The sequence below is a fragment of the Leptonotus elevatus genome, chromosome 9, assembly GCF_054856555.1.
Source record: "Leptonotus elevatus isolate MCC_2025b chromosome 9, RoL_Lele_1.0, whole genome shotgun sequence".
In the NCBI taxonomy this organism is placed as follows: Eukaryota; Metazoa; Chordata; class Actinopteri; order Syngnathiformes; family Syngnathidae; genus Leptonotus; species Leptonotus elevatus.
Window position 1 is genome coordinate 10,744,615 of NC_141247.1, and position 19,027 is coordinate 10,763,641.

Here is a 19,027-nt window from a genome sequence, read left to right on the forward strand (position 1 = left end):
CAACAAACTTCCATGCCGAGTCAACAGTGTTAAACAATTGTGTTAGATGCCCACATGTTAATAAACATTGTTGTGTTTCAATGATGCCGTTTCATAAACAAGTATTAGACTTTTGTGGCTAAATTTAATATTTTAGTATACAAGGTGGGCCAAACGTAGATACAGCATACACTTAAAGTGTCGTATTTATTTGCATGTACACTCATTACATTCATACAATTGTATTCATTAAACAGTTTAATCATACATTGAAATTTGGGTTTCAAAATAGGGTTTCTAGCAAGCGTTTAGGTTTCAATTAGGGCTACTTATGTCATTCTGTCCTTCATATTTTCCTTTCCTTTCATCTATCCTCACTTCTTTCCAACTAGCCTTCCTTCTTTTGACTCTCCATTCAGCCCCCCTTCTTACACCCTTCTTTATTTTTCTTTCTTCTGTCCTCCCTCCCTATCATCACCCTTCCTTCCTCCCTCGCTTCAGTCATTGCTTCCTTCTTTCCTCCTTTTATTCCATCCTGTATTCCTCCTAACTGCTTCCCTTCATTTTCCTCTTTCTTCCTTCCATCAACCCTCTCCCTTCCTTCATCCTCACTTAACATTTTCCCTCTCTTCCTGCTACCTTCCTTCTTTCAATTCTTCTTCTGTCATTCATTCAAGCCTTCTTTCATCTCACTTCATTTCTTCTTTTCGTTTATCCGCCATCCTTTTTTTGTTTCCTTTTTCAATTCTTCCTTCCGACCATCCAACCCCCACCCCTCTAAAACATCTCTCCTTCTTTGCATCCTCTCTTCCTTCATCCCTTCATTTCCTCCCTTCCTCCCTAGCCCCCCTTCTTTCCTCCCTCCCTCCCATCCTTCCTTTGAGCTATCCTCCGCGTTTCATCGCATTGAAGATTGGACTTCGTCACTGACCATCCAACTGCACGCAGGGCGACCAATCTTAACAGTCCCAGCCGGGAACTGGTGTGTATAACAGTGGTTGGTGTTTCCGAGAGCCAAAAATCAATGTGGGAGAGGGATATTGCTTGTCCATCGGGAGTGAGGATCAATCTTTGAGAAGTTCGAGTAAGATGTTAATAAACACATAGTGTTGCTTTCATCCAGCCAATCTACATGCATTTAGTACAGAATGACACACAGCTACAAGCATCACATCCATTTGGCTTCAAAATAGAGGCAAGATGTTTTTTTATCACCTCATGTAACAGTTTGTGTCGACTACAAAAAAAATGTAATGGCAAAATATTCCATTTAAGTTTTTTGGTTTGACCATTGCATTTAGCATATTATTATGATTACAATTTATGCTGCAAAGCATCCACTATATAGACTTGTTGTGCTAATGTTGAGGCCTGCCAATCAGCTGTGCTCCAGCACATTGACAGCGATCCATATGAAAGGATCCCGCCCCTGCATGCGCTTGGGGAAGCTCACTTAAGGACATCGATACGAAGGGAAATGAGACACAGAGCGATGGCTTTCGAGACCCCAGATATCTGCGCGAAGTGTTTGTCCCGTTTAAAAAGCCGCTGATTATCACCACAGTCAATCCAATCAGGACGTTTCGGCAACGAAAGACACTTAATTCAGTGCTTTTGTCGCAATTAGTTTGATTTTTGTGTAATTGTTTAGCAGAAAAGAAGACATCAATTTGGCTCAAATTAACACTAGCAAAAGCATCAGTATGCAGAAAACTCCCTGATGTTCATATCCGACCAGTTTTTGTCTTTCAAATTGGTTGACCTACACTAATGGGAGAACAGCCTCATGTTCAAATCATAATCAACTGTCTATGTGTCTTCAGGTGTAATATTTTCAGTCTAATTGAACTATTTGTGATCAATATAGTTCTACGGGTCTCCTGACGGCGGGGTTCGGTTTAGGTAAACGGTATGGGATTTTTTTCTAATAGGTTTTTGGTGAGCTAACAAATACACGGACGCACATACACATACAAAAAAAAATATATATATATATATATATATATATATATATATATATATATATTTAAAAAGAAAAAGAAAAAAAAAGAGCAATGATGATGACATTTCCGAATGAACAATGTTTTTTTTTTTTACTGTAAAATGTTGAATTACTGCAGCAAATATTTAAATTTGCAACAATGTACAGTGGTGCATTGAGACACAAGTTTAGTTTGTTCTATAACCATAATGCAAAACATTATTATTCAAATTATTTTTCCCTATTGAGAGGAATGGAAATAATAATAATGTGTGTCTGTGTGTATGTGTGTGTGTGTGTGGAGGGGGTATATAGGTTAATAGCTAATTCTTCATATTGTAATAGAGCGACGAGCGGTTGGGGGTGCAGGTGTGGGGGGTGTGAGTGATGGAACGGCACTAATGTGTAAAACCCGGAAGTCGGAAGTCCGTGGCATCTACCCCATTTGAACCCTGCGACTTTATGGTCAATGTATGGATTTTAACTAACAAGCTCCATGCTGCCAATACATTTCTGAGACAAAAAGGCATGTCAATCAGGGCGCGCAAAAATATTTGCAGCCACTCGACCTGAGTGTAAATTGTGCATTTAAAGTTACATTCCAAGTTCAGTTGAGACGAGGCTTGGATGATGAGCGGCGAGAAAACCGTTACCAAAACTAGACGCATGCAACTATAAGAGCACCTATTGCTGAAGTCTGCCAGCGGATCCTGACGGCGTGGAGCAGTGTCAAAAAATTCACTATTACCAACGGCTTTCAAAAGGCTGGACTGCTGCGTGATGAAGAGGAAAGCACAGGCTCATCAGGGAATTTGCCTCGTGACGTAAGTGACAGCGACAATGAAAGAGACTGAGAAAGTGTGTAACGAAGGAGCTCTGGGGCTGTTCTATTCCAACACTGTAGAAGAGGACTTTGGTGGGTTTGGTGCGCCGGGGGAGGAAGAAGAAGATAGAAATCATTGACTTTTCTTGCAGCGTGCAGTGTAACTTGTCACATTTGGCATTGTTTGGAAAAAGTGTTTATCAGAGTTTATAATAATTAAAAGTTTTTGAAAATTCATATTCCGCCAATTATTGTACTTTTGTGACATGTTAGAGCATATTTGATTACATGGTCTGAGTTTTCTTTCTGATGGTGTATGTTTTTTTTTATATAGTTGGAGGCATAAATAAAGGGGCTTATGCGCCGTTGTGGGAGTGAACAAAGCTGACTTACTTCCTGGCCAGTGAAAGTGGCTCCACTCGTTCCCTTTAAAGTCACCGCACGAGAGGTACACACACTGCTTGACTTTGCAGAAACAGAAATAGAAAGCAGGAGAAGATCAAAGTGTGCAAGGTATGTTTGAAAGGAAGAGCAAGCAGATCCACAGGCCGATGATGTAAAGTTGGCCAGCGCAATCACAGATCACAGCTGTGAAGTCGGCAATTGGAGATGTCTTCCACCTTGATCGGTCATCTCATGTGTGAACACCTAAGCCCGTTCCGTTCCGTTCCGTTCCGTCTTCAATTCCGCTTATCCGGGGTCGGGTCGCGGGGGCAGCAGCTTTAGCAGGGAAGCCCAGACTTCCCTCTCCCTAGCCACTTCAGCCAGCACCTCCGATGGGATCCCAAGGCGTTCCCAAGCCAGCCGTGAGACGTAGTCTCTCCAGCGTGTCCTGGGTCGTCCCCGGGGCCTCCTGCCGGTAGGACATGCCCGGAACACCTCCCCAGGAAGGCGCCCAGGAGGCATCCGAACCAGATGCCCCAACCACCTCAACTGGTTCCTCTCAACGTGGAGGAGTAGCGGCTCGACGCTGAGTCCCTCCCGAATGACCGAGCTTCTCACCCTATCTCTAAGGGAGAGCCCGGCTACCCTGCGGAGGAAACTCATTTCGGCCGCTTGTATCCGGGATCTTGTTCTTTCGGTCACGACCCACAGCTCGTGACCATAGGTGAGGGCAGGAACGTAGATCGACCGGTAAATCGAGAGCTTTGCCTTTCGGCTCAGCTCCTTCTTCACCACAACGGACCGATACAGCGTCCGCATCACTGCAGACTCCTAACACCTAAGCCCTAAGCCCTAACACCTAAGCCCGTTTTAATAAATATAATAAGGATGATAATAGTGCTGCATACAATGAATTGTTTTCTACAGTGGCTCGATGCACTATGATGAAATACTTCGACATCCACCGCACATCAGCGGCGCGCACAATCTGTCTGCCTCCGTCTCAATCAAATTCAACAAAATGGAGTAACACCACCAGCGCCAAAACTTAGAACTGCTTCGAGCTGACTCAAGTCTAGTTTCTTACTTTCTGTCACCGAATTGTCAGGTGCGCCGGGTAAGAAAAAAAAGCCCCCCCAGAGAGAAAAAAACAGTCGGACAAACTCCCAAACTAACTAGATTTCCCTCGTCATGAAAATGAAGACTCGCCAGTTTTTAAGCCAAGCGCACCATGTGCTGGCTACGAAAGTAGAAAGTGTAGAACTTTTGTACATCAACAGATCAACTGTTTCGCTTTTTCTTTGGCTTTTTGTTTTATCTTTACCAAAGCCAATGTACAGGTTGTACTGTATCTACAGTACATCACGTATCGAGGTGACTTCCAATCTTCCCATCACTTGACAACCAGTTCCCCCAGAGCAATACCGCCCTGCGCCCCCCAAAACCGAGTCTTCTTCAGAAGTATTGGGATTATTCCTTCTGATAATCTCCCCGCCTCTCCCGCATGTCAGTCAACTGCCAAACATTCACCACGCTCTCCAAGCTGTCAAACTTGACTCTTCTCCTCGATGTGAGTACATGTCAAACGACAGGAAGGTTTTGCTGGGGAAAAGACTGCGCAAGTCGCAGACGCTTAACACTTTGTGAGAAAAAGGTGTTTAAATATGACATTTGTTTGGCTAATGATTACTTTCCAAGTCAGACATTGTATGTACTTCTTTTTTACTGTAGCACTTTTAATTGTAGCACTTTTTTAGCATTTAGCATTAGCACTGTTGAAAGAGTTTGTAGGGTCAATGAGGATTTACTGTATGTTCTTTTTCATAGCCTAATTTGGCCTTTTTGTGAGCAAAACATATTGTTGTAACAATAAAATACTGCTTTTATGTGACAAAATCTCCAGCAAAATATATAATATTGCACTTCCTTGGCAACCTACTACTATCATGACAAAATACGTACATTTTCTAAAATACGTTTTGTAGTCAGCTACTTTGTATTGTGCACAAACATTGCCACATACGCAATTTTGTTAGGCAGATAGCATTGTTGGAACTGAAAGGACAACTTTTTCTGGTCACTCATTGCCCATTGCATACATATAAATCCCTTTTTTGGTCAAGTATAACATTTTGTGATTTTGTACTTATTTCGACTCACTTTTTTTTCCTCTTCTTATTTTCTCCAGGCCAAGAAAATGTGTGTACTACTACTTTGTCACGCGGCACAAAATTACAAGCAGCGACAGCAGTATCTGAGTCATTGTTGAGCGGGAGTCGCTGTTTAAGAGTCAAGAGAGAGAAGCGAGGGAAAAAGAGAAGAACATGAGCCGTAATTCCACCATGTCCGATCAATGACATCGATCGCTTCTCCCCCTCGCATGTTCACTTCTAACTTACTGCTGGGAACTCTTGTCGGTGGCTTTGACACTGGCTCTTAGTGCACTTCCTGCTACGTGCATTAACACCACCATCATGTCACGGAGACTCGCATTCGATAAACAAAGTTGACATAGTTAAAAGAAGGACATAGCATCCGAATGCTGTCACCGGAGATTAATGGCTAGAATGCAATGTTGATAATGATGTATGTAGATGTATATCATAACATGAAGCCTGAAAAAGTCTGAAATACCAATCAAATAGGAAATTCACCAATTCTGATTTGAAGCATATCCTGAGCTCTTATTGTTGGATTTGTCCAAAAGAGCCCCAAATAGAAGCAGTTCTACAATGAGAAGCTGACAGCCTACAATCTGAGTGGCACTGTGATTCATTTAAATAAATAAATACAATTAATATACGGTCTCCATGAAAAACGGAGAATGTAAATCCCAGGGGGAAAATTACAAATATTGAAAAATTACGAAGAAAAAAAACCCACAAGTCTGTAAATTTGCAAATCTGCGGGTACCTAATCATGAGTATGTCGTGATTAACAGTAGTTTTGTAATATCACCATTCACCACTAGATGGCAGATATGGCTTAAGTGTCCCAGAGCCGTATGTAGAGAGAGTTTGACCAACTCGGTTTCAGCAGGGTAACAAGATGACGTCCATATGCCATGTAACCAGCGTGATTGGTCAACTGCTGGTCACATGACATCTTGTTACCCTGTTGAAACCGAGTTGGCCAAACTCTCTCTATATACGGCTCCGAGTTGTGCTTACACCAAATCTTATTTTATATTGTATACTAATACAACATGATTTTGCTGATTTAGAATTACATGAAGGACAAACATTATACCTCAATAATATTACATTTTTGAGTGATCTTTTGTGAAGCAATTGCACAAATTCTTGCATTTAATGTTGGTTTGTTTATAAGCAGTTGTTTGCCCATCCTTGAATGACAATTTTTGCTTTTTTTTGGGGGGGGGGGGGGGTTAGGATAGTGAGTCTTTTATACTGTGTAATGACATGAGAAGTGTACTATTAAAAATACAATTATATTAAGAACACAATATTTGCAGGTACGCATGTAATTGGTTCTTATATTTGGCCTACATCTTGTTGGAAAGTGTGTTGTCCAAAAGTCTCACAAAACCATACCTAAAGAAGTCGTCCATTTTGGTTTGAAGCGACCATTTCAGGCAAAATCCAGGGATTGTACTTTTTGGACAATTCTTGACTAGGGAATTGATGAGCTTCTATTAGAAGCAGGTATACATTTTAAGGATTCTCAAATGACAGAAAAACAGCATTGTTGGCAACGATGTATCAATCTATTTTATTTCTTTTTTGCCACTTACAGTTAGGCCGTTTTGTTGAAAATGTGCTAATTTCATCCATATGTACTTCCTTTTTTCCCCAGTATGCTTTTTTTGACTCGACTATGGCGACCGTTGTTTGGATCCCTCGCTGAATTTATTTTCATGGCACGCCCTCGCACCAAAGTTTTGGGTTGGAACACGTGCGACTGAACAAGCTTTCACCTCAAACTCATTCCAACTAAACATGTTGATGACAGCAGAACTGTTGTTATCCCCCACCCCCCCAAAAGCCAGAGATGTGTTTTTCCATCCCGAGACAACTTTGAAGGCTCACAAGCTGTCTGGAAATTTACTGTAGAAATATATCTTGGTGCCAGTAACTGCAGGCTGGTATACCATCAACGAAGTGCACACATTTGAGCCTTCTCCCCCACAGCCATCAGCTTTTACTAGCGTCTCATAAACCTCAGGCAGCGTATTCGTCGTTTCTTTGATTGATTCCGTCGACTGTCCCTGATAAAAAATGTATCAAACAACCTCTAGTACGCGTTCCAAGGTGTAAGGAAAGTTAGAAGGTGATAATTAACACGTGCATTCTTGAATAACAGCACGCAGTGAGCATATTTGGCAGCACCGACTTGGATGTTTCATGTTGTTAGGTATTTAGGGTGGCAAGAACAGAACATTTTTAAAAGAGACTTCTGAAATTGTGTCTGCGGGCCGCCATTACCGGACGGTAGTATTGAACCTTTGTAGCTTGAGGAGAGTGCCGTGCAAAATGAGATTGTTCAGGTTTTAAGTCGTAAATGAAAAATATAGAGAGAGAGACATAGTGACAATGTTTTTTATTTTAAAATTGTATTTAGGAATGGACTTAAAAAAACGCTGAATATTTTTTTTGATTGATTTTATATGAGTGTATATAAAAAAAAATATTGAGGATATTCTGAAAAAAATCTAATAATTTATGATTAATAATAAAAAACAAATTTTAAAATAGAATGTATTAAGATATTTTTTATTTCTTAATCTGTGATTTAAAAAAACATTTCACACCAAGGACTACAGTAATTAAGCATATGTTTTTGTTGTAACAGTCTAAACAATTTTCCACTCAAACGCAAATAAATAAAAGTAGCCTCCCAAAATTACTAAGAGACCTAAAGTACATCATAAATAACTCTTTGTTTTGGCCCTTGGTCTGTATCTAAGCAACCGTGTGCTCAACCTTACCAACTTTTAAGAAATTGACACTAATTGGCTGCATCGTTATGAAGGTGATTCTGCTATCGCCATGGCAACACTACAGAGTGATGTACAGTAACCGCGAGTAGCCCAAAAGTAATACATTTTTTATGACCTCTCTAAATGTGCAGCAACCGATTCGCATAAGACGAATGTGAGAAAAAGAAGAACAGCATGTTCCGTTGGCCTATTTTGAAGAGCCGCCCACGAAGACTGCAGTCACCATCGTACCTGCAGCTGTGTTTGGATACATGAGAGGTGTGTTAGTGTGTGTGTGACATCAACATTAGAGCTAAAGATGAAAAGTACAGAAAGGTACAACACAGCTGCTGGCAGCTGCTGATGTGCACCTCAAAACATACTTTTTCAGTCCATATGAAAAGAAGAGCCTGTACAAAAAATGTTTTCATTTTTATTTTTTATTTTTAAATTAGATGGTTAGATTTTTTTCTGAAAATGTTTATATTTAAATATGACTGAAAAATAATTGCTTTTTTTTTTTTATTGAAAATAACATTATTTAAAATAAACAGACGCATTTCAATACGGATCAAGATTTTACAAAATACTGAAAACATTATTTTCAACACAAATGACTAATTTAAAAAAAATAACTTTTTAAAAAGTAGAAGAAAATTTGTGTTGTTGTTTTGTAGTTGCAAAGGAATAAAAAAAATACTTTGTGAAATTTGATGACATTTGTAGCAAATGTATTTTAGTTTTTTTTAAGTGTTATGAGTCATTAAAACCTTTGGAGAAATATTTTTTTTCGGCTGAAATAAAAAAAATGCATCACTGTCATCCACATTTGGCATTATTATTTTAAATATTTCCAATGTCCTTTTCTTTTTAGAAAATTTACCACACAGACAAGTACAACAGTATCACAATTGCGATGTTATAACAACACTAATGGTGTTTAATACTTGTGTATGCACCAGAGGCTGTGCTGCACTGTGTTTGTTTCCTGAGTAGAGTGCGGGGCACTTCCTGTCCCTTTCATATATTGTTCCACGTGGGAACTTGGTACTGTATTGAGTAATACAGAATCCCATTACAAGTGTTATTTAACCAGAGATGAATGTACCTCAGTGGAAGAGAAAAAGCAACGTGACGACGGCCGCCCTCAGCCAGCCTGAAAGGCAAACAGAGACACATCCGTTAGCAATAGCCATTCTTTTGTGCGTCATTATGTGAGAGACACACACACACGCAAGTCATCATCCTCTCAATGTATGCTGTGTCACGTCCGATGACAACATGAATGATCATCACTCGAGAGACACCACTGAGTAATATATTAACTCTAATATATTATGTTCAGGGAGCGACTGAGTTATTTATTTCTTTTTGAGCCAGAGTATGTTCACATATTTTTGGGTCCAGAATAGGAATTTTCTTTTTTTCGCCCAAGCCGATGAAATTATTGAGTTTGATGATTCCCTTAAGGATTCATTTTCAGTTCAAATCAGTTTTACCAATTAACATGAAATTGGTTACACGTCTCTCTTAACAGGACACATGAAAAAGAGAGATGTGAAAAAGAGAGAGAGATGAGTGATGTAAAATGGATCCAAACGGGCCATTATGTTGACAAAAGAAGCGCATATGTGCAAAAAAGCCTTTTCACGCACATAATGTTTTGATGGGTTTTTTTCCCCACGCGGGTGCTAACACGAGCGCCAGGCGGCCTCGTGCTGCTGACAACAACCTTGCCGACTAAAAATGTGTCGCTTTGGGTCAAAGTATTTTTATTTTTTTTTTACTTTTTATCATTATTACAATGATTGTTATTTGCTAAATTAATTCCATTGCATCCACAAAATAACAGACTGTAATGTACTGATGCTACTTCCAAAAATAATATACCGTGAAGCTCCGCTATTTTTGGTTCATTATTTACAAATTCATCTCATTTTTTTCTGGTACGCATCACTAGCTATTGTAGAGCCGTCCCTCGCTATACAAAGGTTCACTTTTGACGGGATCTGTGTATTGCAGATAATTTGGTTGTATTTGTATCACATATTATATTGCTATTGCCATCTTTTTTTCCCCCACACTGACCGTTACTGCAGACTCACATAGCAATAAGTGCCAGCCAAGAGGAAAGAATACGTAAAAGACAAAATGTCCAAAGCCTTGGGATCAATTCCTCACTTAAAAGGGAAGTCAACCCAATTTTATTTTTTTGGACAATAATTTGTTCTATGCAGCCCAACTAGTCTAAATATGGTATTCTGGTTAGTATGAGTAAAAAAAAAAATATATAATCCAGCCGTTTTTATCCATCTCAGGGGGCGGCCATTTTGCTACTTGCTGTCGACTGAAGATGACATCTTGTGTTGCTCTGGTCTCAGATAACAACCAATCACAGCGCAGCTTCAGAAAACAGGTGATCTCTGATTAGTTGTTGCCTGAGCCCTGAGCAACATTGATGTCATCTTCAGTTGACAGCAAGTGGCAAAATGGCCGCCCACTGAGATGGATAAAAATGGCTGGATTCTGCTTCATAACTCATATTCCAAAAATGTAATATTAAACAGAATGTCATGTTTAGACTAGTGAGTTCACATATAACATGTCAGGAAGGTTTTAAGGTTGACTTCCACTTTGATAAAAGAGGCTAAAGTGTAATGTGCCTTTTGCGAAGCTTAAAATACACAACTGCACATATAAGATAAAGTAGCCTAAACAATGTTAGCGTAGCAGTGCTATTTAGAAAGTATTGTAACCCCGAACCCTGAACAGATGGTTAAGATGCGACGATGGAAACAGGTACTCTTTCAAGCTTTAAAACAAAATACAATAAACACTGGCATATTTTTTATGTAACCTGCCGACAGCCTCAACCGACACTGTCACTCTACTCACACACACAGTGCTTAACGCTAAAGCCAGTAGCCAGTTGTACACCATCCCACGCTTATCAAGTGTATTGTACCCATGGGGGGCTGAGGGTGTTGCAACCCCACCCCTGACAATCTATCAACAGCCGCACAAAATAATGGTTGCAGGCCATGTCAAAAGCAAATTTTTGGTATATGAAGCGGGCCGTTAAAACCGAACGGTGGGCCATAAATGCCCGCCGGGCCATAGTTTGGACTCCACCGTTTTATACAGTACTTCAAATTTGTTAACTCATTCAAACTGTTCTGCAACTGTATGGTGTGTTTTCACCATGGGAACACAAACTGAGCAGACCAACGCTACAAACTCATCAAGAGAAGAGGACACACACACACACACATACACACGCGGCTAGGAGGGCGGAAGCGCACACACGAGCACACACACACCCCGCTCCCTCAAGACAAGGTGCTGAGAGCAGCTAAATGAAGCGTCTCGCTATACGTTCCTCCACACCTACACACTTCATGGCGCTCTGGTCTCTATTTAAAACCGTGCCTATAGCCGAAAGCTTTAATGTACTGTCGCTAGGTCAGTTGGGATTTGCCAAACAAGGCGTTAACGCTGTGAAAAGGTGTCCAAGGTGTTTAAGGTTGCGTGTCTTGGTTGGTCGTGGTTGGGGCATAATGTGAGTTAATGATGTCACCCGGCATCTTATTAAAAAGGCAGACAGGCTCGCACTTTGTCACATTCTATTACCGGCAAAGCCCATGAGGGAAGTGTTCATTTATGCAGGGGTATTCAAAGGATTATTCACATACTGTACATCCACAAAGATACTCTTTTTACTTTTACTATATACAGTGGCTAACTTCTTTTTAAACTTTTAAATGAAAGTTGTTTGTTTTGAGGGGGTGGTCCTAAAGGTGCACACCCCGAAAGACATAAAGCATGCATAGTTTTTCCACTCTTAGAGAGCACTTCATCACCAAATTGTCGTATGGCATTAATCAGTTATTGTGTGAATCCATGCATGCAGCAGCCTCATCGCCACAACGGAAACTTCACAGTCAAAAGAAAATATTTGGAAAAGTGCTAGTGCAACACATGATCCACGATTCGCCAATCAGTGTAGAGCACCCAAAATTAATCGATTAATCGACAAGTAATCGATTATTAAATTAATCGATAACTATTTTAATAATTGAGTAAGCCATTTTTTTTCATCTAAAATTCAAATTCTCTGATTTCAACATATCAACAGTAATTCTTCACTGATTATCTTCTGTGTTTAACCAAAAGAAGACTTTTGCAAACATCAGTTTTTTCTGTAGAGTAAATTTGTCTCTATTTAGAGTAAATTTGACTCGATTTAGAGTGGGACCAAATCGATTTAGCTTTCGAGTAGGCTCATATTTACACTTGGAAGAGAGTAAAATATCGAATAAAAAAAATAAAAAATAGATGAACGAACTCACGACCTTCAGCTTGGGAGACTGCCACACTACCACCTGAGCTATGCTTCTCCTATTGTTTGCTTATCTCCAAGAGGAGACCAAAAACAACTCATGGACTTTGGAAGAGTTCATCTTACAAGCGATATACTAACACACTGCAGGAGCTGCGTGGCTCAGGGAGTAGATCGGCAGTTTCTCAAGCTGAAGGTTGTGAGTTTGTGCCTCAACCCTTGAGTGACTTTTATTTTTTTGTTTATTCTTTATTTTTACTCTCTTCCAAGTGTAAATATTTCTCTAAAACTGGTCAATCACTGGTTATTAAACAGTAATCAGGGGGGGAAAGCTTTTGTAATACACTTTAATGCAAAATTAAAATGAATCTGATTAGTTGATTAATCAATTGAATAATCGATAGATTAGTCGATTCTAAAAAGATATTTGATAGTGACAGCCCAAAATTTCCGCTGCGGCATACATCTTGGTTCTGTTCATTGGTGAACTCCGATAAGCTTGAAAAAATGGAAGCTTACACGACTATTGTATATCTTTTGATACACCAACTAAAATCGGGGAATGTACCACTGTTTTCCCACTAAATGTCCCAAAAGTGGTTTTATTATCATGGTAAAGGTGAACTCTTACTAGTCCAATTCAATTAAATTCCCACCGGCTCAACATTTGTTCTCCAATATGTTGTTAAGCATCTTGAAACATAAAATACTGTTACCATTTAAAAAATAAAATAAATAGATTCCTATTGAAATGTTTAACTTTGCATATGCCCGTTCACAAACTGGACTCCAGCATTCTAATCCATCCAGTAAAGTGTTGTCCATTAGCAGAATGATTCAACTTGAATGAGAGACAAAAACGCTGGTTTGTGTATTGAACTAGCAATCGATGGTAAATCATGCATGCTTATTTATAATAGAAGGACATGGTGCCCGTGTGGAAAGCATGACGATGATGACAGATGACCGCATGTAGCGATGCACACAATCACAGTCGGACTGAAAAAAAACACCCATCGATCTTATCGACATCGCTTAGGGTACAGTATTGATACACTGGCAACAGAGCGCTTGTGATGTATATTCTTGCGAAGCACAATCTCGATACACCAGCATTGGCTATTGCGTCATATCACATTATCTGCCGGGCTACAGTCTTGCGATGTATCTGTATCGAGATCGCACAGGTGCTTATCAGATTACAATCTCACATTTTCAATACCACCAGCAATATTTATCAATATCATTATTTATTGTATCATTACTTTTCAGGGCACAGTATTCACACTAGCCATACCTCAAACTTTTAATATAATATTGTAACATATCAGGATTAGACCTCAACAAGGTTATTTTAGTTAAAAACTAAAACTAAGGAAAAAACTAAAACAATTTCGTTACCAAAATAAAATAAAAAATAAAAAATAACTGAAACTACATTTTATGTTTAAAAAACTAACTAAAACTAACTATAATTACGGCAAAAATGTCCTTCATTTTAGTCTTCGGTAATTAATTTAATGAATGAGCCTATGGGGATGATTTTAAATTGATTTATTTTTATATTAACCGGAATAAGGACATTTAAAAGTGTGTCACACAAAAGTGACGTCATCGAGCAGCAGTCAATAGAAAAGCACCTTTAGATGACGTTGCTCCCATGGTGCTTTTTAAATATTGTGCACAAGTAATACTTTTTTTTTAACTCTAACTAATACTGAAACTAAATAAAACTAAACTCAAACTAAGCATTTATGAAATAACTAAAACAAATAAAAACTAACAGAACCACCCTGAAAACTAATTAAAACTAACTAAATAAAATAAAAATAAAAACTCAAAACAAAATAAAAATAAAAACTAACTAAAATGAAAAATTCCAAAACTATAATAACCCTGGACCTCAATCTAACAATCTCGTGTCTCTCAGGCTACAATATTGACACTACCACATCACTCAGGCTTCTGTATTGATATCACCAGCATTGGATAACAATATTGCAATGTATTGGATCTATTGCAATGTACTGTAGCGTTGCGATATGATAAAAAAACCATCATATTTGACTATTTTTGCTGTATTATTCCGAATGTCATTAATCATTCAGACCTAACTCAGGAACTCCAGTTTTGAAAGTAGCCATTTCTGCATATGTTTTTTTGTTTTTTTTTACCACTGCCGACTGATTGCATTCATCATGCTGATTTCAGCAGAGGTCCCTGAAGGCGACTGGCAGCCTCAATAATTGATGGTCTCGAAAGGCTGCGTGTGGCTGTGCGAAAAGCAAGCGAGCGAGCTAGAGAGCGCCCACAGCCCCTGGCGGGAACGCTCAAAGCGGCGGCGGCGGCGGCGGCGGCAGCGGCGGCGGCGGCAGCGGCGGCAGCTTCGGAAAGGCGGGCGAGCCGCAGATGAAAACGACTATTGTCTTCAGCGCGCCAAAACATTTAGCGGGCCAGACAATGCGACATTTTGATTAGAATGTCGCAGCCCGGCGGGCGCAAACATCAAACGGGAGTGCGCAATGCAGATGCATTACGCACTCTTATTTCAATGTCAATTACAGATTGTTTGACTGGGAGCGAACACGAAGCACAGACCGTGAAAAACGAAACATTGCAAACCTCCTGGCGGGGGAAAAAAAGCTTTGTGTCTTTCACAATAAAACATCATCCGTCATTTGTCGCTGCGCCCTCAAGTCATTCAATATTGATTTGGTAAAATAATGGCGACGGCATGACATTGTTTGCCACCCCGTCGGTAGTCTCATCTATCATATACATGGTTTCTTCCCAGTGTGACATTTCCATTGCTAAATTCCCGTATGTGCACCTTTATCCGGATGCTCACTAACATGTGGCAGCTTCTTCCATTTTGTACTTGATGAACTGATTTACAGTCCGGGCTTGTCATGTCTGGGAAGATCTGGTTTTGGTTGAGGGTCCCGATTGGTCCTGAGTGGGTTCCAGCCCTTCCGCGGGTTGACCAATCCGGGCCCTCGGCCACTTGTGCCTGGCCCCAGGTGTGGCTAGTTACCCAATTAGTGTGGGTGTATTTAGTTCCCGGGTGGTGATCAGTTGGCGTGGGATCATTGCCGCTTGTCACGGTCACCCCCGGAGTTCTGTCTGTCATTTTGATTTGGTATCTTTTCAGTTTGTTGTTTAGTTAGCAGTAACCAGTACCCTGGTTAGTGTTTTCTGTAAAATAAAGCACGCCAGTCTCACCCGCACTCCTGCTGTGGTTCTCCTGCCTCCCTGCGTTTTGGGTGCTCCACTTCACACGCCGACAGACACCACGCCGCTCCGTGACCACACCGTAACAGGGATGACTCAGACGTAATATTTGGTCATTTTTCCTTTGTGATGGAAATTTTATCCATTTTTAGTTTCACTTCTCTGTTGATTGACAGCTGTGTCTTCTTTTTTTTAGTTTGTGTGATGAAAATGTTGCAACATTTTCTCATTTTACTTTTTTAAAGACAGAACAATTAATATGTTCAATAGAACATTTCATTTGTTGTTTGTTTTTTATTATTTTTCAGTGATGAGGTGCAAATTTATTTATTTTTTACATTGTTTTGTAAAATTACTGTGTCATGAACAGTTATAGACAGTATTTTCTTATATGTAATTATCTGACCAACATTTATAACATATTCTCATTTTTACTTCTCTAATGATGGACAGGTAAGAATTTTTTTTTCTCAGTTTCTGTTTTCTTCCTGTGTGGATTGACATGTATGTGTCTTATGTGTGAGTACTTGCTTCCTAAACCGAATATCTAGCTGTCTACCCTCAGTATCAACCATGGAAATCGAAAGTGTTTTCCATAACATTTCTATTTTGGTCCACTCTTCCTTGGGCGATTGTTTTAATTCAGCAACACTGGAGGGTTTTCGAGCATGAATGGTCATTTTAAGGTCATGCCATAACATTTCAATCAGATCTATTTTTCAACTGACATTTTCTGTGATCGACCAACATAAAGTAGCACATCAATGCAAAGTGGAATGAAAACTACATAGTATTCAAAATTTATGAAACTGAGATCAAGAATTTTCAAGCTGTCCTACAATTTGTACTCTATACTTTTGCTCCTTATCATTATTTTAATATTGGTCATCTTTTATGTTTTCATAACCTCAATTTTGCTAAATCTGCACCATAGAACATAACAATAAAAAGGCTTTCTATTCTATTTTGTTCACACTTTTATTACAACACTATTACAGTTTTGCTTGTTTTTGTTCTCTATAATAGTTGAGTTGAGCCTCTCAAAAGAAGTCAATGTACACAATGACCTAGGCCACATGTAAAATGAAGCAACAAATGACTCATTAAAGCAGATGTAGTGCTTTGATCGCTTCGCTCACACCCATTCACGGTACCTTGAAGTCATTCCAGGAGACATTGAGTACATTTTGAAGAGTCTGATGATCTCAATGTTGCTAGCTTTAGCTGAAGTTAGCACGCTGTCCTATCTCAAACGTGGAAATGTGTGCATAGAGTCCATTGACTGCAATAGATTGCATTTATTACTATTTTTGTCATTAATATATACATTATTAAATTATTATATTATTGCTAGAGTACAGGGACACCATATGCACGATACAAATGCACACCACACTTTTGAGATTTTTGTTTGCTTAAAATTTTGAAAACTATATCATTTGAGTTCCTTTCACATTTATGTGCCAGCTTGTTTTGGTCTATCACGTAGAATGTTAACAGAACACGGTCAAGACAAAGAAAAAGTTCAAGGAGAACGAGTAGCTTTTCAAGGGACTGTGGCTTTGGACATTTATTTTTCCTGAATAAACAAAATCAGCATGTAAAAACTACATTTTATGTTATTTGGACCATTTTTTTTTATGTTCGTCTGTGATGAACGTTTACCACATTTAGATATTTTGTCGTTTTACTCCTCTGGGAAATTGTCATGTCTTACTTTTGCGATGATGGACCTTCGCATGATTTATTTTTTGATTTTAATTTTGTGGTGGACACTTTTTCTTATTTCCTCTATTTTTGCGCTACTAAAGCAAGCGTGATCACGGCTCAGCTCGTTTCTTCCGGCGACTTTGCTCCAACGTGGCAACGAGCCTGATTGGAATAATAGTCCTTCAATAAAAAATCTGGAGCAATCTTGTAAACAGTGTCACATTTCCCACTGGGATCTTTGCAGCATGCTTTTTTTCGGGTACGCTGAAAAGAGTCCGTATGTAGGCCAAGCTCAAATGGATTTTTGGTGCACAATGAGAACATGTGATTAATGCGTGATTTATTTATATTTTTTTAAGAATGTCACAGAAGAGAGGATTGAGATGCTTCTGGGAAGATGTGGTACAAGCCGGCATACAGCCCGTATCAAGGGAATAGCAGGGGGAATTTCCGATTCAGTGCAGCCAAGCGGGTGGTCCAAGCACCCCCGGAGAGTCAAAGCCTTAAGAAACAAGTCGATTTAGCCGAGAAGGGGAATGAAATGAAATGTGTTCCCAATTTATTAATTTTTTTACAGCTTTGCGTTACACAATGTTGAACAACGGCAATACTAAGAACACAAGAACCATAAACCTTAATTGGCATTACTAGTACCACTAATAGAATTACAAAATCCTAAGGGAGACATATTCTGCCATTGCACCAAAAATTAAAACAGGCCCCACGTTTTAATAAAAAAATATGTGGCACATATTCTTCAGTTAAAGAAGAAGCTTACTTTGGGGAGCTCATCCAATGAGCCACTGATCACTCCCCTCCCCACCCACTTACAATGTGGTGTCCCGACCTGTGTATGTTCCCAAATTTCAAAATCCATGTGCTTTCAAGAAGTAGTTCTCCAGTGGTTCACCAAGGACCACCTTGAACAATGACTGACACGATGAACACCAAAATGATTATCAAAATGGAAGAGTATTTATTTAAAATTGTGTTTACGGTGTGAATTTTAACCCTTTGCTTAATTTTTTTTTGGGGGGGGGGTCGTTGCTTATTGGTAAATAAGGATGCAATTAGAATGTATTACACATAGAAGATAAATCAAAATGGTACCTAAATAAAAAATTGAAAATAAACTATTCTAAAAGATTCAATGCAAATGTAATTTAATTAAAAGTTAAATACAACTGTATAGTACTTAACAAATGTACTGTATTAGGTTAAAAATAAGTTGAAGCCACTTTAAAGTGGAAGTTAACCCCCCCCAAAATTTGTTTGACAATAATATGTTCTATGCAGACCCACTAGTATAAATATGGTATTCTGGTTGTGGAAATGGAATATGAGTTAAGCAGCAATTTTTTTTTATCCATCAGTCGGTTGCTCAGGTCTCAGGTAACAACCAATCACAGCTCAGCTTCAGAAAACAGCTGAATTTTCCTTCATAACTCATATTCCACAAATGTAATATTAATCACAATGTTATGTTTAGACTAGTGAAGTCATGTATAACATGTTATTGTCAAGAAATGTTTAAGGTTCACTTTCACTTTAATGCCATGCATGATATTGATAAATCTATTTTGAATTCTTCTGGAGGGCATAAAAACAAATGTCATAAATGCACAATTGGGCCCTGCTTTC

At 39.1% G+C, this 19,027-nt stretch overlaps 1 protein-coding gene across 1 annotated transcript in view; it reads right to left on the reverse strand.

Annotated features, from left to right (window-relative positions):
* lingo2 (leucine rich repeat and Ig domain containing 2) overlaps nt 1-19,027 on the reverse strand; it is a 215,464-nt gene that overhangs the window by 149,844 nt on the left and 46,593 nt on the right. The window contains exon 2 of the mRNA XM_086085668.1: nt 9,215-9,262. The gene's annotated coding sequence lies outside the window, so the exon portion shown is untranslated. The remainder of the gene's footprint in view (nt 1-9,214; nt 9,263-19,027) is intronic.